Source organism: Emydura macquarii, unplaced genomic scaffold (genome assembly GCF_026122565.2).
Source record: "Emydura macquarii macquarii isolate MOO-44397 ecotype Brisbane River unplaced genomic scaffold, CSIRO-AGI_Emac_v2 contig_499, whole genome shotgun sequence".
In the NCBI taxonomy this organism is placed as follows: Eukaryota; Metazoa; Chordata; order Testudines; family Chelidae; genus Emydura; species Emydura macquarii.
Window position 1 is genome coordinate 4,415,080 of NW_027130636.1, and position 21,667 is coordinate 4,436,746.

General features: G+C 43.2%; 1 protein-coding gene across 1 annotated transcript in view; it reads left to right on the plus strand.

Annotated features, from left to right (window-relative positions):
* Window positions 1–1,493: 1,493 nt before the first annotated feature.
* Window positions 1,494–21,667, plus strand: part of PPP2R3A (protein phosphatase 2 regulatory subunit B''alpha) — a 129,929-nt gene continuing 109,755 nt past the window's right edge. Inside the window, exon 1 of the mRNA XM_067538787.1 lies at window positions 1,494–2,155. The gene's annotated coding sequence lies outside the window, so the exon portion shown is untranslated. The remainder of the gene's footprint in view (window positions 2,156–21,667) is intronic.

Here is a 21,667-nt window from a genome sequence, read left to right on the forward strand (position 1 = left end):
TGTCAGTTTAAGTGTTTTGATCCAAAGTTTTGCGTTAGTGGTACAGGATCTGAGTTTCATACCCATAATTACTTAACCCAGAGCATCCTTTGGTTAACATATTCCCCATAATAAAGGCATTGTGTTTTACTTGATTTTGCATTGAGAATTTTTATAGGAAAAGGTCACTGGTGATAGATAGTGGATTCCAAACTTGTTTAATTACAGGTGAGGAAGGAGTAGCAGACCCCTCCAAACCTGGTAACATGGGCATTGCCTGAATTCTCCACCATGTTTTGGGGGGTTTGGTGTCTAAGCCTGGTCACATCATCCAGCTGAGAGAGCCCATGGCCAGAGGTAGGGAAACCCAGGCCCTCCCTGCTTCCCCAGGTTCCAATGAATAAATTGTTCAAAATGTGCATCATAGGGGGCAGGCCAAGTGCCCCTACACCTGCTCCCTGAGCCACTTCTTCCCCAGCCTTCAAGTTCCTCCATTGGTGCCACTGATTCACTTCAGATTCCCCTGGCCAGAGTCTTCCCTGGCCATGCTCCAGAGGGCCTTCCTTTTGTGGTCACGGTTTGTTGTTGCTCTCTGCCATCGGTGAAGGGCCTGTGATGGCTCAGCAGCCAGGCCTAGGCCCAGCCATATGTAGCCTTAGCAGCTTCTCACAACTGCTCTCCAGCTCCATTCACTCAGACTGACCTTAGCTGCTCCCTTTTGAGCTCAGTCAGCCTCCACTGGCAGCATGTGAGCAGGAGTGGGACCTTCTGGGCCCAGAACTGCTCCTTCATCCTGGCTTCACCAGTGTGAGTGTGGGGCTTGTATACCCTATCACAGGGAGGGGTGGGGAAGTCAGGGAGCAGGATAGGGGAGTTGGGGAGTAGGAGGGAGGAGGTGTCAAGACGCAGGAGAGCAGAAGGGGCAGGGGAGAGAGGGACAAGTGCCTCAGTTCCCAAAGAGGGGCAATTTGGTGAGAACTAGCATCTTGTGTAGCATTGCACTGCCCCATTTGTAGTCCTTCCTTTTCAGCCTCACCCATTCCTTGTTGTGACGTGTTGCCCTGCTTTGTGGAGTTTTAAAATATTTGTGCAATGTAAAATCTCAGTGAAATGCTAAGGCAGCCCTCAGCCTTGTCTGTCTCCCGCTCCCCCCCAACTTTCCACAACCCCGTCCCCTGCCTCTTTCACTCCCCCATTTCCTCACACGGGATTTCTGGCCTGGCACCTCCTGTGCCCTAAAAGGTTTGGTCTATTGAAGGCCAGAGGGTTGAGCCAAAAGCATCTGCCTCCCTCTTTCCTCACTCGCTGCTTGCCCTGTGGGTGCGGGGGGCTAGTACGTGTGGTGTGGTGTGGTGTGGTGTGGTGTCTACTCTCCCAGGGCTCTGGGAGACGCTTCTTACATGCTTGGAGAAGACTCTGTGGCAGGGACCAACGGGAAACACGGGTGAGTAAATTCCTACCTAGGGCAGGCCATGGCAACGCGTGTGCGCTTGGCTAGCGAGACTGCCCGCTGGAGGAGGGGAGGCCGGGCTGGGCGCACGGGGGCTCTGGGAGGTGCGCGCTAGACCGAGCGAAGGAGAGGGGGAGCTGAGGGGAGAGGGAGGCGCGTGTGCAGGCTGGGTAAGGTTAGGGAGCCGAGCCCGGCCCGCGCCGCCGGCAGCACGACCGAGCTGAGCGGAGCTGTCTGGGCCGACGCCAGGCCCACTGCAGCGTCCTCCTCCTCCTGTCCGCTGTGTGGCTGCAGCCGGGCCTGGCGGGGGTAGGGCTCCCTCGGGCAGAGGCGGGACCCAGCCGTGTCACCTCACGGGCCCTCCCGGGACTCACGGGTGTAAGTGACACGCGAAGACGGGGAGGCCCGCCCGCTCAGGGCTGTGCCTGCCTCCCACCCACGGCCGCTCGCCGCAGCAGCCCGGCTGGTGGCGTTGGCCTTCAGGCTCCTCCTTGGCGGGCGGGCGACCCCCTCGCCTCCCGCGCTTGGCCGCTGCCCGCTCCCCCGACTAGAGCCGCGCCTCGGCCGGGCTCAGCGCGTAGGCTGCGGGCGGCGGCCCCTGCTTGGGGCCGTGAGGGAGAGACTGGGAAGGAAGGGCCCCTGTGTGCGCCGCCGGCTGGCGGTGTCCGTGGGAGCAGCGCCGAGCCGAGCGCGGCACGGGTGACGGAGCAGGGCGCTGCCCGGCGGGTAGGTGTCGCGCTGCCCCGCCCCGCGCCGGGCGCCCCCCCCCCAGGCGCTTCCCCTTGGCGGGGGCGGAACGTAGGCGGCTCGGGCAGCTGCCTAGGGGAGCTGCCGCCCGGCCGGGCACGGCCCCCCTGCGCGTGGTGTGTGTGTACGGTAGCCCCGCGGCTGGCTCTGGGCTGCATGAAGCCCCAGCCGCCCGGGCAGGGCAGAGCTCGATCCGCCGCCCGGGACTCTCGAGCGTGGGCGCCTCGCCCACCGGCTGAGGGCACCGTACCCCCGCGATGTGACACGGGCCGGAAAGGAGACACAGCCTTGCATTGCATGCTGCAGGCTGCCCGGGGCCGGAGCCAGCCTAGGGGCACGGCTAGGGGCTCAGTAGGTCATTGGTTTCCAGCTGTGCTCACGCTGACTGAAGACACCGCTCCCAGTAGCCGGAGGGCTAAACCCAGGGTGCATGTTGATGTCTTTTATAAATAGAAGGCTAAATGCCCACCTAGCGCGCTTCTGTAACTGAATCTGCCGGGCCACGTGAATGCCGGCTGTGTGGGGTATTGAGTTAATGATAACATCTTCCAAGTGGACAAATTTATTCTGACCCAACAGTTGTGCAGAGAACCTGGCCATGGGTCTCTTCTGCCTCCCTTCAGCACCCAGATGAGAAAATTAAACTGTAAACACTAAATTGGCTCGAGCTCTGAAGCTCGACTGGAACATAGCTCTTCCTGTGCTTGCTCTGAGTGTCGAAGAAGGGTGGCAAGTGCTCATATGCTGGTCACAGGTTGCATTTTAAAGTGTTAATTTACAATAGGTCACACCTCTTTCTGCACTTTAAGATCCCATATGCAATTAACATATTAGCAAACAATATATTGTCACCAAATTTGAAACATGAAAATCTCTTATGACTGGCAGTCACTGCTTTCTGCATTATGTTCTTGTGAGTCACAAGTTCCTAGCACTTACTTAATTAGAGATCAGCCTTTACTGCTGACTCAGTGTTTAGTTTTCAAATGATTTTCAGCTTTGGATGGCATGCATGTCTGATGCCCTTAGTTAAAAATTTGCCCAGTGTGGATATGAAGTGCCTGCGTACCCTTGGGAAGCAAAACTACTATTTACTTCAGTAGGACTAGGATTTCACCCTGTGTTTCAAAGGTGACAGGTTCTGATTCTGATAACAGTAAGTCTTCTGATAGTTTCACCTACTCTTGACTCTATAGCTAGCTGGTGTATCTCCATTACAGCACTAGATGAACAGGTAAGAGGTGTCTTCTGTTGTTTGTGTCCCTCTCAGGTATTATTGTTTGCTAGATTGTGGCATCGCCCTGGATGAGAACATGTTGCCCATTCATGTTCTGCAGACTACATTGGGCTGGTCAGGCAAAGGTAGAGGTGGGATTTTGACTGATGCAGAAATGTTGTGGAACAGTGACTTAATTGTGTGAGTGGTTGTCTCATCCATTTTGTTAGAATGTGGATGCCATAGACTGGAGTGAATTGCAGTTCCTACAATGCTTCAGAGTTGCACATTTGTCTTCTTACAAATGGAATATTGTCATTTGCTAGTTCTTTAGGGATCCCATATCTTGCAAGCACAGCTCTTAGCGCAGTAACCATATGCTTCTCCCATATGTAGAACTTCTAGTTACATTGATAAATAATCCACTAGGAGCAAATATTACAAATCTACAGCTATCTTGTGCCAAGATAGATCAGCATTATGGTGAGCTTGGATCTTTCTAATTGCTTTTGTTCATTCCTGGCACCATCTTTATTCTTCTCTAAGTTGTTTAGTGTCTTGAAACATGTTTGGTCAATACTCAATATTTCTCAATTGTGTTTTGTCCCCCCACTTGAGTATGGTGATATTACTTATGTGGACATTTGTACATGTATTGCCTCATGTCTCTGAAAATGACTGTCCAGTCTTCAGCAAATGATAATTTCTGTCTTGAGGAAGAGTGTCTTTCAGCTAAACCAGTGGTCCCACCAGCGGGAGCTCAGATGTAGACAAGGCTCTATCTGAAAGCAAGTCTACTCAAAATGTTGGTTAAAACAGGCCAACCACAAGAGTCTTCTCTATCTGTGACTTTCATCAGGGCAACTACTGGTTCAGCTGAACAGGTGAAAATATTTCTGTAAATTTTGGCAGCATAGATGAGGCCGTGTTATAGGCCAGTCTTTTAATCAAATCCTATTTGTGGGCATCTCCTCTACCAGCCTTCTGATCCACATGCCACAGTTTCTCTATTGCAACCATAGGAAATATGAAGAAAAAAAATGTTTAATGCGATAGATGCAGCTGCTTGCTTCTGTACTCTTGCTTTTTTTCTTTTCTTTTTTTTCTTTTTCTTTAATTAGTGCTGTTTATTTGCTTTCTGTGGCTGTAGGATTCTATATCTGTTACAGAATCTCCTATGTTGCCTACTCTAAATTCTCCAGGTCATTTTAGTTTGGTTTTGTCTCTTAGTATATTTATTTAAAATGCTACATCTCTATATAATAAGATGGGTGCACTAGAGAGCCTGGCATTAAACGAGGGTATTCATATAATAGATATCGCAGAAATATCATGGAATGAGGATAATCAATGGGACACAGTACTATGAGGGTACAAAATGTATAGGAATTACAGAGTAGGTTTCATTGGTGGGGGAGTGGCACTATATGTTAAAGAAAGCACAATCAAATTAAATGAATCGAAGTGTAGCCTAAAATCTCTATGGATAGAAATACCATCCTTGAAAAATAAGAGTATAATAGTAGAAATATACTATCGACCACCTGACCAGGATGGTGATGGCGATTGTGAAATGCTCAGAGAGATTAGAAAGGCTACAAAGACAGAAAACATAATAATATTGAGAGATTTCACCAATTCCCATATTGACTGGGTACATGTCACCTCAGGAAGAGATGCAGAGATGAAATTTCTAGATACCATAAATGACTGCTGCTTGGAGTAACTAGGCCTGGAACCTGCAAAGGGAGAGACAATTCTTGATATAGTCTTAAGTGGAGTACAGGATCTGGTCCAAGAGGTGAATATAGCTGAACTGCTCAGTAATAGCAACTATAATGTAATTAAATTTAATATCATTGTAGGAGGCAAAATATTAAAGAAAGCACCACAGTAGCATTTAACTTAAAAAAGGGGAGCTACAGAAAAATGAGGAAGCTAGTTAAATGAAAATTAAAAGGAACAGTCACAAGAGTGAAATACTTGTAAGCTGCATGGAGATTATTTGAAAACACCATAATAGAGCTAAAGACACAAAACTAACAGCAAAAAAGGTTTTAAGTACATCAAAAAGAGAGAGCCTGTCAAACAGTCAATGGGGCCACCTGACCATCAAGGTGTTAAAGAAGCACTCAAGGAAGAAAAGACCGTTGCGGAGAAGCTGATACTTTGCATCAGTCTTCACTGCAGAGGATGTGAGGGACATCCCCACACCCAAGCCATTCCTTTTCGGTGATGAATCTGAGGAACTGTCCCAGATTGAGGCATCAGTAGAGGAGGTTTTGGAACAAATTGATAAAATAACAGTAGTAAGTCACCACGACCAGATAATATTCAGTCAAGAGTTCTGAAGGAACTCAAATAAGAAATTGCAGAATTACTAACTGTGGTATGTAACCTATCAGTTATATCAGCCTCTGTACCAGATGACTGGAAGGTAGCTACTGTAACACTGATTTTTTTTAAAAGGCTCCAGAGGTGATCCTAGCAATTATGGTTGGTAAGCCTAACTTTAGATTGATTGAAATGTTGTAAAGAACAGAATTATTAGACACATATATAAGCATGATATACTGAGGAAGAGTCAACATGGCTTTTGTTAAAAGAAGTCATGCCTCAACAGTTTATTAGAATTCTTTAAGGGTGGTCAGCAAACATGTAGACAAGAGTGGATCCAGTGGATAATAGTATGTTTGGGCTTTCAGAAAGCCTTTGACATAGTCCCTCACCAAAGGCTTTTAAGCAAAATAAGCAGCCATGGAATAAGAGGAGAGGTCCTCTCATGGATCAGTGACTGGTTTAAAAGTAGGAAACAAAAGGGTAGGAATAAATGGTCAGTTTTCACAACGGAGAGAGGTAAATAGCAGTGTGCCCCAAGGAACCTGTGTTGAGACCTGTGCTGTTCAACATATTCATAAATGATCTGGAAAAAGAGGTAAAGAATGAGGTAACAACATTTGCAGATGATACAAAATTACTCAAGATAATTAAGTCTAAAGCTGTCTGTGAAGAGTTACACAGTGATCTCACTACATTGGGTGAATGGCAACAAAATGGCAGATGAAATTCAATGTTGATAAGTGCAGAGTAATGCAGATGGGAAAACATAATCCCAACTACACACAAAAAATGATGGGATCTCAATTAGTGCTTACCACTCAAGATCTTGAGGTCAATGTGGATAGTTCTTTGAAAACATTGGCTCAATGTGCAGCAGCAGTGAAAAAAGCTAACAATGTTAGGAACCATTAGAAAGGGGATAGATAAGACAGAAAATATCATAATGCCTCTATATAAATCTCTGGTACTCCCACACCTTGAATATTGCATGGAATTCTGGCCGCCTCATCTCAAAAAAGATATATTAGAATTGAAAAAGCAACACAGAAGGGCAGCAAACATGATTAGAAGTATGGAACAGCTTCCATATGAGGAGAGAGTAAAAAGACTGTAACTATTCATCTTAGAAAGGAGATGACTAAATACAATTGGATTAAAAAATAATTAGATAAATTCATGGTCCCTCAATGGCTATTAGCCAAGATGGTCAGAGATGCAATCCCATGCTTTTGTTGTCTTAATGATTGCCAGAAGCTGGATGACAGGGGATGGATCATTTGAAATTGCCCTGTTCTGCTCATTCCTTCTGAAGCATCTGGCACTGGCCACTGTTGGAAGACAGGATACTGGGCTAAACTGAATGCTTTTTAATCTAGCAGACAAAGGCGTAACAAGATCCAATGGCCAGAAGCTGAAGCTAAGCAAATTCAGAGTAGAAATAAGCTATATATTTTGAACACTGAGGGAAATAACCATTGGAACAACTTACCTAGGGACGTGGTGGATTCTCTGTCATGTTAAATCTTTGAATCAAGACTGGTTGTCTTTCTAAAAGATCTGCTGTAGCTAAGCCGTGAGTTACAGGAGTTTGATGCAGGAATCACTGGGTGAAATCCTATGGCCGGTGTTCTGCAGGAGGCCAGGCAAGATGATCAGAATGGTCCCTTCTGCCCTTTGAATCTATGGATATGAATTTGTGCTCTTTGCCAGATTATGCCTTCAGAGCAATCAAAGTTGATTCTCTTGGGAGAAACTTCACTAGGTATCATACTGTGATGCTTTGGGGTTCATCCCAGATCAGTAAAGGGTTGTGTTACCAGCTGCCCTGCAACTCTAGGTGCCTTAAATGCTTTGCTGCTGTGGCTCAAAGATCTGACACCAACAACTAGTATACAAGCATGCAGATCACACTCTGGCTTCAGAGCCTAGTTACTATTTGCAGGGTGACTCCAACACCCTCCGAATTCTGAGTTTCCCCCTAATTGTCTGCTAATGTGGCAATCTGCTTAGGTTCCCAGAACTGGGAGTTACTGAGGTATCCCTCACAGACTCAGCAAGTGAGAGCTTTGTTGCTGCTCAGTGGTGTGACAACTTCCTGACACACCAGCCTATCTGTTTTTCCAGCAAAGTTTATGAGACTTGGACAGTCCAAACTTTGCCTGCCAGGTAACAAACAATGATCCCGAACTCCCCAAAGACATCTTCCTGCAGTGTCCAGCCCTCTTCAGGAACACTCACAGAAGTTATTTTCACTGCTCCTTTAAAGAGACAGTAACAACAGATTGTTAACCCCAGTTAAGTTAATAATCACTTTAATTTCAATCACAGCACTGAACTGGTTTGTAGTAAAAGTAGAACAAATTTATATAACAAAAGGACATAGGATTATACCATACCAAGTATAAGGAATAAAAAGGGTTACAAACAAACAAAAGACTAAAACTTAATTTCAGCAAGTTACAATCTTTGTCTAAACAGGTTTCCCACCTATATTTAGTTCCCAGAGACTTCAGCACCCTTGGTTGAAGAACCCAATGTGCTGTGATTTCGAGAGCTCTGGCCCCTTGATTCCTTCAAGTGATGAACAACTATGAGGTTCTCTACCTTTTCTTTTTATCATTCAATAAACCTTTGAAATGTATTATTTGAAAAATAAAACCAGACAAAACTGCTCTCTCCTACTGGGGTATAGATGCCAGGCTGTCATACCAAAATTCATTGCTTCTGCTTCAGGAAGCAGGAAGGCTTCCTGAGGGCAGTCTCCATCCCCTGCTGATTCGTATGTAAATAGGGCTCTTCCATTGTTTTTGATCATACTTTGCTTAATTTAAATTCGAGACAGGGAGATAACTCCCTTCCCTCCTGTCTGGGAGAAAATCTGCTTCTCCCCACATTTAGTCACAGTCTTTAAAGCATAATATCAGTCAGTATCCATAATTCCCCATATAATATAATGCATGCATTTCACGATGATATTAATCACTAATGTATTACAGGCTTTCATACAAGAGCTTATTTGATTCACCTTTCTAGTACAGTAATGTATGAAACCAATTAATTCAATTGCTTATGATCTGAGATTCAGACCTCTATCTTTACAGTCCAGAGACTATCTCCCCGACTTGCTAGTTTGATGGCTTTGTTTACCTTTTATGTAATATGCTTTCATTGCCTCTACCTGATAACCAGGTTGGTGAGACAAGCAAATGCACATTCCTTTGTCTAAGGCAGACTGGGCTTATACATTGTTTGGCAAACACATTTTAAGAATGTAATTCTAGCACATATCCATAACTATTTGAACATACCACGTACATATATCACACACAAATATTAAAAATCAGTGAGTTATTAGTTTTCCAATGATATCTTACATGCCACCTTTTGGGTATATATTCTGGCAACAGTGTGTTAGGTGTAGTATGTCAGGCCTGACAAGAGTTTCTGACAGAATAGTAGAACACCACTGAGCCTCTGTCACATGTACCATCCCAAAAAGCCTCCGTAATCCCTTACTATCTGTAGCACCAGGACATTCACGGGGCTGATGCCTCAAATCTAGGAATATGTCTGATGTACTCAACTTTTTTTAATGAATAGGCTTGAACAAAGTAATAATTGTGAACATATCATTAGTCATATGGTGACTAACCAATTGAACGTGAGCCCTGAGGACGAATGAATAACCAGCTGAACATGACCTTCCCAGAGTGGTGCTGTGACTAAAAGTGCTGATGTGATCCTTGGGTGCATAAGCAGGAAAATAGTAAGAAGGAGAGAGGTGTTACTCCTGCAGCATATGGCATCAATGGATTATTGCTGGATACTTTGTTCAGTTCTGGTGACCACATTAAGAAGCAATTGGAAAATTTGCAAATGGTCCAGGAAAGAGTTACACACATTTATTTAAGGTCTGGAGAATATGCCTTATGATATACAGCAAGAGACTAAAGAAGATCAATGTAGTTAACGAAGAGAAGATTAAGCGGTGACTTGATCATAGTCTATAAATACCTGTATGCGGAGAAGATTTCCGATAGTAGAGGACTCTTTAATTTAGCAGATAAAAGCTGAACAAGATCCAGGGATTGGAAGCTGAAGCTAGTCTAATTCAAACTGCCAATAAAACTCATTTTTAACAGTGAGATTGATTAACCATTGGATCAACTTATCTAATGATATGGTGGTGCTTAGGCTTCTCTGGTCCTGACTAATCTAAAGAATTTTGTGTCCTCTACAAAATGTTGCCACTTTGTTGTTCACCTGTGTAATGAGGTGTTCTTGGTTTAACTATGCGGAGGGAAATCTGTAGGGACAAAAAACCGTATCACAGGGTCTGTACTGAAAAGAAAGATCTGTAAGACAAAGGGGATAATCACAAGGAAGAAGAAGTGGTCAGGCAGTTGTTAGAGATGCTACCTGGGGATCAGTCCATTCCTTTACTCAGCTTTACTCTTCTGACTGGGCTTTAAAATCTGATGCCCCATTTGGGAAAGCAGATCTCTAATAATTTACTTAAAATAATCTCCTCCCACTTCTATGGGGGTTTGTTTCTGCTTGTGAATCTCACAAAAGTGGGGGGATCTCTTCTGATAATACTTGTAGGAGAAAGAAAAGTTACCTGTACATTGAGATCTTTTAGGAGATGATTAGTACAGATACACATTTCTTACCGTCTACGACCACTTCTTTGGAGAATCTGTTAGATTCTGAGGAGTTGAAGAAACCTGAGGATATGTTTGGGTGAGGAGGGGAGGGGCATGGCTCTTTATAGTCATATGAAAAAGCTCTATGCTGTGGATCAGTTAAGACTGACCTACACTTAACCTATTTAATGCAAAACCACAGAGGTGAGGAAAAGAAAAGTTTGTCATCCAACAGTGCATACCCTCTACTCCACAACTGGGCACATTCCTTACCACAACTGCTATACACCACAGACCACTCTCATAGCTCTGTCTCCATGGTGACGCAAGACTTCCTGCATCCCTGTCCTAACTTTCCTTCACACACCCCCAGGGAGAGTCTGGTGACATCTCATATTAAACAATACTACCAGCTCTTCCTGTAGTTAAGGTTGCCCAAAACTTCCCATTATAAAATGCTGTTTTCAGTGGCTTAAAGCTATGCCAAACTTTAGCCATTCAGGCTGAAACTTTCCATGCTGAGTGTCTACCTCAAGCTAATTTTCTTTATTTGTTTTGAATATTTCAGCGAACATGGTTCAGCCATTTCCAGTAATGAGATTAGGGGAAAATATTTTGTTTTGCTCATGTTAGAAAAAAATGTTACTACCATTTCATTAAGGACCTTTTATTGCCTCCATGATTTGGGCAAGAGCTTGAAATTTGGCAGGAGTGGGTTGTCTTTGTGTCCTGGATGTTCCCTTTGCTGTTCTGGTGAAAAGCTTCCCAGTTGTGCTCAAGTTACTAGCCTTTGAAAAATCACAGTTCACACACATTCAGTAGAGACTTGTTAGCGTTTTGCGGCTAAATTAATTGAAGGTTCTGTCTGTACTGAGCATTCTCCACCCTAGGACTGTAAGGACTGAGCAGGACTTTCCCTGCAGTTGCTGCTTCCAGCATGTATGGGCTGCTGTGGTGCTGAGCATTGGAACTGGAGCTGAGTGCTCCCTCTGCTACCACCCAGGCAGCATGGAGGAGGAGGCAATCTGACTCCAATGCAGAGGGGTCAAGAGCCAGACTGGAAGGGTGGTAAACCAAATAGAGAGATTGGGACTCAGAGAGTGGGTGAGTAAGAGGCTGGGTCAGGGAGTGGCAGAGGGTAGGGGATTGGTAGTGGGGGAGGAGAGACTGGGATTGGCTGGGTGAGTAGACTGGGACTCACTCCCCCACTGAAATTTTTGTTTGTTTAATTTGCTTTTTTAAATCCCTAGGAAATTACACATACAAAACTACATTAAAAGAGCATCAATGATACAAAATCAAGCACTCAACATTAGGACATGCCAGAATTAAGGTTGTTTGTGCAACCTTTAATTCATCCCTCTTATGTATATGCGATATGATACAGTATTTAATTATACGATCACATACAATTTTTTCCACAGGACCTCTGCCTGATTCAGTGCACAGGATGGACTTGTCTGGGGATGAATTGTGGCTGTGTAGTGAATGAGGCTTTTGTCTGTAGGCTCCATGTCCCATTTGTTGCAGAAGTTGGAAGTCGTGTAGTGAAGGAGGCATGTAATTGCCGGAAGAGAAAGGGTGGTCTCACTGTTAAAACAGTTGAATGCTGCCCTGTAGAGCTAAATTCTATCCCTGCCTCTGCCACAGAGTTCCTATGTGATGCTTGTCAAGTCACTTCAACCAGACTCTTCATAGGTGGTCACTAACTGTGTGTTCCTCAAATGCTTAGAGAGACAAGGCAGGTGAGGTAATATCTTTTATTGGACCAACTACTATTGGTGAGAAAGACAAGCTTTCGAGCTAAGCGATGCACAGCCCCTGAGGTTTGCTTTGCAAAAATGCTGAGCACTCACAGCTGCAACTGAAGTCAATGGGAGCTGTGCTCTGAATATATAAAGTACTACACAATGTCAAGTACTCTGAAAAATCAAGCTCTAGATGTCTCGCATTGGGCAACTAAAATCAGTGGATACTTTTGACTTGAATCTCTTTCTGCCTCAGTTCCCCATCTATGCAATGGTGATGATAATACCCCCACCTCTCACAGCAGTGTTGTGAAAATAAATTCACTAATGTTTGTGAAGCACTCAGATACTCAAGTGATGAGCACCATAAAAAGGCCCATGAGGAAATCATTCATTCTGTCTTGGGGGCAGAGTTTGAATAATGAACAGGAAGGCAGACCTGGAGCCACTTTTAACAATGAGACTAAAACAAAATATTGAATAGCTGATAATTTGGTAAGCACTGTTCAATGAACCAGAGATTTATCAGGTCTATGTTTTCCTCTCTCAGGTGCTCATCATTTCTAGTTCTCAGCAGTTTATGATCAAGTATGTTCAATAGAAAAAAGCATAAGACAAATACATGGGGCTTTTAAAAAAGTTCCTTGGCTTAGTAAATAACACTGCAGGAGAACAAACTCCTGCTAGCCCACTGAGTGTGTTAGACTAAAAGACATTTTGTTTTCTTTAATGAAGAAGTGGAAAAATCATCCCTGCTTAAGTTCTTCGTTTGCATGGATCATGTTTGCCTTGTGAGTCTCCAGTGTGGTTTAGCCAAAATCACAAGTTGTAAAAATGCCAGACTTCTCTGAGCACTAGAACATGCTGCACCTTTTGGAATAATTTACTACATTTCAACAGCTGCAACTCTGCAGAGGACAAGATAAAACTAGTAAAAAGATGAATGAACTCACGGAAGGCATGACTAGTAAGAATTAATTCTCAGTCTCATGTCACTCATTATTTATGTATCAGAAAAGGAGATGATTCATCAAGTATGGAGCATCACATCTAGCTTTAACAGCTTTGAGTGGACCTACAGATGATTTTCCTACCTGCTTTGACCTAACATTTCCACCGCTATCCTGTCACCATGCATATGGAAGAGCAAAGGCAATGTGGGAGGGTTAGTGAGAGTGTTTTTTGGGCTACTCTCTAAACTTAACATCTTCATTTCACATAAAAAGTTTGTGATCTTTGGGTTCCCTTCAGTCTTTTGCTGCAGAAATGGAGTCCAGTTACTTCTTCCACACTTTCCTACAGTCACGTTAATTGGTTTATATTTTCAAGGCTAGTGCCTCAAGGCAATTAGTTAGAAACCTACTTTAAAAAAAAAAAGTAAGGTTGAGAATCTCCTTTATATTACTAAGTGTCCAACATCAGTGGGGCCCAAAGGCTGACTCTCCAGAGCACATTTCAGGTATTCTGGTACTAACAGGTCTTATGAATACTCAAGGAGCTGACTGAGGAGATATCTGAGCCATTAGCGATTATCTTTGAAAAGTCTTGGAAAACAGGAGAGATTCCAGAAGACTGGAAAAGGGCAAATATAGTGCCCACAATCTACATCTACAAAAAGTTATCTACAAAAAGGGAAATAAGGACAAACCGGGGAATTACAGACCAGTCAGTTTAACTTCTGTACCCAAAAAGATAATGGAGCAAATAATTAAGCAATCAATTTGAAAACATTTAGAAGATAATAAGTAACATTCAGCATGGATTTGTCGAGAACAAATCATGTCACACCAACCTGATAGCTTTCTTTGACAGGGTAACAAGCCTTGTGGATAGTGGGGAGGCGGTAGATGGTATGTCTTGACCTTAGTAAGGCTTTTGATACTGTTCCACATGACCGTCTCTTAAACAAACTAGGGAAATACAACCTAGATGGAGCTACTATAAGGTGGGTGCAAAACTGGTTGGAAAACCGGTCCCAGAGAATTGTTATCAATGGTTCACAGTCATGCTGGAAGGGCATAATAAGTGGGGTTCCGCAGGGATCAGTTCTGGGTCCGGTTCTGTTAAATATTTTCATCAGTGATTTAGATTTGTGGATGATACCAAGCTGGGAGGGGTTGCAAGTGCTTTGGAAGATAGGATTATAATTCAGAATGATCTGGACAAACTGGAGAATTGGTCTGAGGTAAATAGGATGAAATTCAATAAGGACAAATGCAAAGTACTCCACTTAGGAAGGAACAATCAGTTGCACATGTACAAAATGGGAAATGACTGCCTGGAAAGGGATCTGGGGGTCATAGTGGACCACAAGCTAAATATGAGTCAACAGTAATGCTATTGCAAAAGCGAACATGATTCTGGGATATATTAGCAGGAATGTTGTAAGTAAGACTTGAATATTAATTCTTCCACTCCACTCTGCACTGATTAGGCCTCAGTTGGAGTATTGTGTCCAGTTCTGGGTACCACATTTCAGGAAAGATGTGGAGAAATTGGAGAAAGTTCAGAGAAGAGGAACAAAAATGATGAAAGGTCTAGAAAACATGACCTATGCGGCAAGACTGAAAGAACTGGGTTTGTTTAGCCTGAAGAAGAGAAGACTGAGAGGGGACATGATAACAGCTGTCAAGTACATAAAAGGTTGTTACAAGGAGGAGGGAGAAAAATTCTTCTTCTTAACCTCTGGGGACAGGACAAGAAGCAATGGGCTTAAACTGCAGCAAGGTTTAGGTTGCACATTAGGAAAAATTTCCTAACTGTCAGGGTGGTAAATCACTGGAATAAACTCCCTAAGGAGGTTGTGGAATCTCCATCATTGGAGGTTTTTAAAAGCAGGTTCAACAAACACCTGTCAGGGATGGTCTAGATATTACTTAGTCCTTCCATGAGTGCAGGGGATTGGACTAGATGACCCCTCGAGGTCCCTTCCAGCCCTATGTTCTATGTGTTGAAGTTCACATGGTGCTTGCCTTCAATAGAAAATTAGGAAGTGTTAGGACATGACCTTGAGGAATTGTATTAATTAACATGGCATTAAACATGGCTTTGCAGTAAGGGTAGACATAGACAGGTTGTATTAACACAGTGTCAGCTAATTATGAGTAAACCCTACTGGAACCAGGGTTTACCCATGACTAGCTGACTTACTGTTAAACATTAGTAGTCCCAGTCTACACTGATTGCAGAGCCATGTTTTAACATGATGTTATTTAACGTGACTCATCCAGGTCATGCTTTGCCCGAGAGCTGCTCTAACTCGGGCTCCTGCTACAGTGGCCTTCTATGGGTCACTGCAAGAGCATAAAACCACCAGGGTGCAGGTAGCCAAGGGCTGTCCCCAGCACACCCTCTGACAAACTGAGAGCAATTATGTAGATAAATGTTTGAGAACATGTTTAGAAATCAGTATTTTCTAAATTATACTTTAACACAGGCATGTCAAACATGCAGCCCTCACAAAGTTAAATTTTGGTCTTCGACTAACAGCACTGTGTTATCATTTAATGCTCAGAACATGGTACTTGATTAATTTTTTTAATTTTACAGATTGCTGTAAATGGAAGGAGTGTTTCAAGTTGATTTGCTATTGTCGGTAAAAAAAGAAGTGGTTCAATGGTACTGATTATCAGCTTTGTTTATTATGCCAAAAAAGTTGTAAGGAGGCACTTGCTAAGACATCTGCATCCAGCCAAAAATTACTGGAATTGATCTGCAAATGGTATGCACATAGTTACATAACATACATTACATAACATAATAAATTACAATCCCAAAATAAGTTATTACCAAATCTTTGTTTTTACTTTGGTCTTGATCATTTTTAGGCATCAATGGAGAAACAAAGAGTACCAACTAGTAGCTTAATCCTTGGAGAATACCACTGTGGAGGACCTGGTTAAACACAACAGTTGGTGGCACCTTACATGCTATAAGAAGTGCACCCATAAACTGAATTTGACAATGTTAGAGAGGAAGTACATTGAGCCATAAGGAAAAAGTTGAGGATGCTGGGACAAGTGCCAACTGTGGTAGAAATTCACCTCATACAAAGTCCCATGTCATGTATTTCGAGAAGAACTCCTATTTCTTCTGAGGTAAACCAGAAGCCTGCAGGCATCCATTAAGCACAGTTTCTATACATGAGACAGGTGAGAAACTGTCTGAAGCAATCACTGTTAGTGAGACCGTTGCATGGAAAATAAAGTAAAGTGAGTGCATTGATCCAAAAGACACCCACGCATATGACACGGAATATTACATAGAGTTCTACAACAAGAATGCATGTAATGTACTGCATCAAAAGGTAAAAGCAACAGAAACAAATACTGCTTTACTACTGTAAACTGTGCGACTCAGCTGGAGTTCATAAATTGCCTTCCAGAGCCTCTAATGCAGGGGTGGCCAACCCACGGCTCGCGAGCTGCATGCAGCTCTTTGCTCATACAAATGCGGCTCGCAAGCCGCATGCAGCTCTTTGTGGCTCTTTGCTCTGCGCATTGTATGGGGCGCCAAAGTGAAATTGACAAGCTGCCCCCGAAATGGAGGGAGCAGGGGGAGTTTTTGGTGGAGGGTAAGAGAGGCTGAAAAGTGAAATTAACAAGTTGTCGCCGAAATTGATGGATCAGCTCGAATTGGCTCTTTGCGGTATCTATAGCTATTTTTTGGCTCTTCGTCTCTGACTGGTTGGCCACCCCTGCTCTAATGGATAGGAAAATGGTGGCAATGGCTGATGCAGAGGTTAAGGTACAGAGAAATATATGCTTTGAATAGGATTGATGATGAGCTGTCTGGTAAGGGTGTAGCTGTCTATTTGGAGAAGTGAATCACAGTGCATATCCTTAAAAGATGCAAAAGACCTGATGCTATCGAAATTGGAAGAAAGTGCTTTTGTCAGCAGTCACGTGAAAACTCTTTGCAGGTGCTAAATTTTTATGGAAAAACATTTTGTTCTGCAGCATGTGGGAGTTTCAGGGGTCTCTAACTGATGCCAAACCTGAAAAATAATACTGTGTGACCTGTACAACTACTTTAAGTACATTACAACAATGGCTGTGGTGACATCAGCACCAGCAAGTATGACGGTAAACAAGTGGAGCACAAGGCTGCTATTTTATCACAAAGCCTCATGTATGAGGGCTTGAGTAAAAGGCAGGTTTCCAACACATACATAACAACTGTGTGGCATATGCATAATCTGCCACTACAAGTGGCTATTGGAAAAAACAAATTATCGTACTGGAAGGCATTTGTTTTGGCCTCCAAAGACTCTCCTCACTTTGAAGGTGCTCGGAATGGTTGAGATGGTCACTGATGAAGTCATAAATGCACTGGAGGCATTCATATGCCAAATTTACCACTTAAAGACCAATATTATGACACTTGCAGAGTTACGTTGGTGGATGTTTCCCAAAAAGCAGACAAATGGAGAAAAATTGTCAGCGACAAAGGGTGCATTTATACTTGCTATCAAGAGGCTAGATTATCAAGCAATAGAATGGTTCCAGGATGATCAAACACATCCCAAACTACCCTCCCCTATTGGGTATGGATGGGTCTTGGAGGATGGACTGATCACACCAGTTATACATGAAATACCTCACACTCCGAAATCAATTCTTCAGCTAATCAAATGCTCATTTACAAAGACCAGCTGCTCACTGCCCTGCAAATGTTTAGCCAGCAGCCTGCCTTGTGCAGAGATGTGCGAGTACAGCGCTGATGAGGACCATTGTGACTGTGTATCTCTTAGTGCTGCCTTAGATGGAGGCAATGCTGATGATAACTTTGAATAAATGTTTTCAGTCCTCCCTGTCAAGGCTAACTTCCCTAGGATTACCGAAGATCACTGTCTTTCTTAAGTAAACAATGCATCCCATGTTAAAGTATAGTTAAAAAAGTTGATTTTAAAACTTTTCCTCAATATAGATCTACATAATTGTTCTCGGTTTGCCATGTTTAGTACCATTGTGTTCATAGGAGAAAAGGTTTTCGAATGATCCCCAACTCAACCCATTTCTGATGACACTATTATCAAAATTTCCACCAACTGGAGGACCTAGAGCTAGGTGCTGGGGCTGGGCAGCAACTCCCCCATGCTATGGTGTAGAGTAGAGGATGATATCACTGAAATGATGACTCTGTAGATTTTTCTATCCCTAACTTCCCCCGGAATGAAATTTTTTTACTGCATTCTGCTTCCAGATTGCTATATCTGTGCTAAGTAAATGGGGAGGATTACTTTGGATTAGTGGATACCTGCTCAAACCATTGTGAAATGTAACTTGGTTAGCAATAACAAATTGTACTTTGGTTTATTTTCCATATGGGATTCAAGATGAATTCATTAACCGTTATTGGCTCACAATTCACAAGTGGCTCGTTTCAGCAATTCTCTGTGGCTGCGTCGGCATTGTGTTTTTTGGGCAATAATTTCCCACCATTACTAACACTGGTGCAGCCCCACCATGGGTAGACAGGTCTCCTGGGGCTGCTGTGTTTTTAACACCCTGTTGTATAACTCTGCTCAGAGCAGATATAAATTTGGTGTTAAAACTGCTGGTGGCTCTGTAAGCCTTGTCTACACTAGTGCTCCCATCATTGCTACTACTGACAGACCAACCAACCATGTGAAGCTTTTGCCAGCAGAGACCCCAGGCTCATAGTATATCAGATCAAACATCACATGTCAAATTCTCACTATCATGCACAGTCAAAGGGGTTAGCAGGAAAGTCCAGACAGGACAGATAGCACAGCCCTGGGAGGGAGCTCTGGAGGATTTAAGGGAGTCATACTCTGCATTCTTAAAATGTAGGAATACACTTCACAGGGCTTTATTAGGATCACATGTTCAGAGATTTTATTAGCAGAAGAGAAAAACTTTACTGCCCACAGCTAACAAGCTTCTTGTGTTAAAGGCAATGAATCCCAAAGTAGCTACAAAACATTTCTAACCCGGAACAGAAGGTAAACAACAGTCACAACCATTGCAAGTTGGAGAGAATATTAGATTCCAAACTGGCTGGCAAACTGCCAGGGTAACACCTATCACAAAGTGCCATACATCCTAACCACACCCAAAGATCAGCTGTACTGGAGGAATAGCGAACATCTAAGCAAAACCAAGGAGGACACTCTGGAGGGTGTGTGTTTGTTTGAGGATATTCAGATTGCTCCTGTCAGTGCTCTTGTTCGAATAAAAGTAACCCGCCCACCAGTAACTGATGGCAAAAAGCACTGAGAGCAGAAAACACAGGTTTACCTGCTAAATGACTAAACAGGCCCCTAAAGAAGTGACTGCTTTGTGATGAAAAAGAGGCTGTGTGATCGGAAACCCTTTAAGGTGCCCAGAGAGTGGTTATTGACAGTTTATTCTAGAAGATGCCAACAATCCTCTCATCTCACTGGGTGGCTGAGGGAGCCTACCCTGAGTTCCATCCTCAATGTCTCCACTTGTGCATGGTTTCTTTATCTGTTTGTTTGTTGATATTTTGAAGACTTCAGGCAGATAAAAGGAAAAGTCCTTGTAACATTTCAAATTGTAGAACAGCACTGTGATGATTTTTGGAGCTACAGTTGATATAAAGTAGAAGATAAGTATCCATCATTTTAATTAATTCTACAGATTACTACACCAGAGACTGAAGACAGTGAATATTTTACAGGACAACATTTTTCCAGGTCTTGTCTTTTTATATTCTAGAAAATGTAGCAAGATCTATTTTAAAAAAAACCTCTCTCCCCTTGATCTGAGACCATATATGTGGCTTTCCATTCTAAGAATCTCCTACTCCGCTGAAATATGAGATATTATTGGAGGCTCCTTGATTTCCCCAAATTCTGGAAGGGCCCACATTGATTATATTAGAAAGTGGTGAGAGCAGTTTTGTGTTTGAGTGGTTAGATCTTTTTTATGTGGGAAACCAGTTGTGTGTGTTATCCTTTATAGGTGGACAGCGTTGGTAGTGCCCTGTATGTTTTGTGACCACAGAATTTGCCCTTGAATCCCCCCTTGCCATAGAATTGTGAAACAAAAAAATCAAGCATTTCCAAAGAGGAAGAGAGTGTAAAGTTTTCCTGAATCTGCAGCCAACTTTAAGTAATAGCTCTGAGATGTGAACTGCCTCCTGTTCACATCGGGGGTGTGTGTGTGTGTGTGTGAGAGAAAGAGAGAGTCTGAAACCTCATGATGACAGTCCAAGAGTCAACATGATTTCTCCACTAATTATTTTTGCAGATATATTAAACTAATGAGCCTATTCTACATCCCAAATACCTCCCATACCTTTCTTGGTACCACAAGCGCCAGCTGTCCCCTAATCAAATGCCAAAATCTTTCACTTCCTTCTGACAACTTCTACAAGGCAGCTATGAATTTGAGTATAAAATTCTGTATCACACTGAAAATGTAGGGGTGGTATAAATACATTGCATTTACTGTAAAAATTATTAGCAGAAGAAATACAGTACCTACTGTGTTATATATTTTCATATGTTCTTCATTAAAAATGTTAGACTCGGGTCTTGAATTTCCTGTGTGCTGCACCAGAACACACCAAAACAGAGGGATCTTGCTGCAGGGTGCATGGTGTCCTGACTGTTAATGGGTTCAATGTTTTATATGTAGTCATTTTCCAAAAAGAAAAGGATAGTAACTACTGAAATCAATGGAAACAGAGGCCTGTAATGTGATGGAGTCCTGTAACCTTGCCCCATGTCATGTGACAAGTAGACTACTCAGGTAAGCACAGTCTCATATCAGCATGCCAGCATTGTTACACAGGGATAAACTCCCCTGACCCCTCGCTCCCCCAGAAAATCAATCCTTGCATCATTCTTTATAGAATTATGTGGGAGATGTTGAAGATTGGGTGCCTCTTTTCCACTCAATCTGTTTATTCTGAAAGGCGGAACTTTGCTAGTCAGTGTTACAAATTGCTGAATGTTAGATATTACTCTTCCCTCTGCCCTTCCTTGTCTAAGTGGAATGAAGAATTTGGTACCTTACTGCAAAGATATCACCATGAAAAAACGTACTGCATGGCTTACTCAAACACTAGTTCAGAATGAAATTTCTAGCAGATTATCTTGTGATCAAGCCAGGTTCCAGGGGACAAAATCTTAGGCTATGTCTACACTGCAGCTGGGAGCAAACCTCCCAGCTCGGGAATACAGATTCACGTTAGCAGGGCTTGAGCTACCATTCTAAAAATTGCTGCCTGGACATTCTGGCTTGGGCTGGAGCTTGACCCCTATAGCCTAGGGGGTCAGGTGGGCTTGAGAGCATGAGCTGGAGCATAGCTATTGCTATTTTTAGCGCATTAGCTCAAGCCCCGCTATTGTGAATCTGTCTACTAGGGCTGGGAGATTCACTCCAAACAGCGGTGTAGACATATCCTTAGAGAATCATGAATTGCTGTAGATGTCACCACTCATCTATCAGACTCTCACATTCTTTGCTCTTACCTAGAGCTATTCCCAGCATCAACATGGACAACCCTCTGTATGTACATTACAGAGGCTCTGAAGTTCTTTGACATC